Source organism: Falco rusticolus, chromosome 14 (genome assembly GCF_015220075.1).
Source record: "Falco rusticolus isolate bFalRus1 chromosome 14, bFalRus1.pri, whole genome shotgun sequence".
Lineage (NCBI taxonomy): Eukaryota > Metazoa > Chordata > Aves > Falconiformes > Falconidae > Falco > Falco rusticolus.
In genome coordinates this window covers 2,679,293-2,679,678 of record NC_051200.1, presented here as the reverse complement: position 1 = coordinate 2,679,678, position 386 = coordinate 2,679,293, and positions in this window count along the sequence as shown.

Below are 386 nucleotides of genomic sequence, written 5' to 3'. Positions count from 1 at the left end.
CTGCAGCTCTTCCCGCAGCGAGGCACCACTGCCCCCGTCTGATGTCCCGACAGGGGCTCTACCGGAGCTCTGGCGCGGCTGCAGCGGGAGGGATACTTTGAAGCCTGATTCCAGGCCCTGTCAAAGAACTGTGGTTCCATGCACACACCTCCCCTCTGCACACACATTTCCCACAATCTCAAAGCACGTTGAAAAAGCTACATGAAAAACAAATAAAACAAACTAAAAATGCCGCTCTTTTTCTTCTCCCCATAGGTGTTGCAGTTAATGACTCATCAAGTGCACTGTCACAGCATATTAACTGTTATCATAGTGCTATACTGGCTCAAGTCTCTAAGGTTGTAAAGCTTCACATGACAGACTTGCAAGATTACAATACAAAAAAA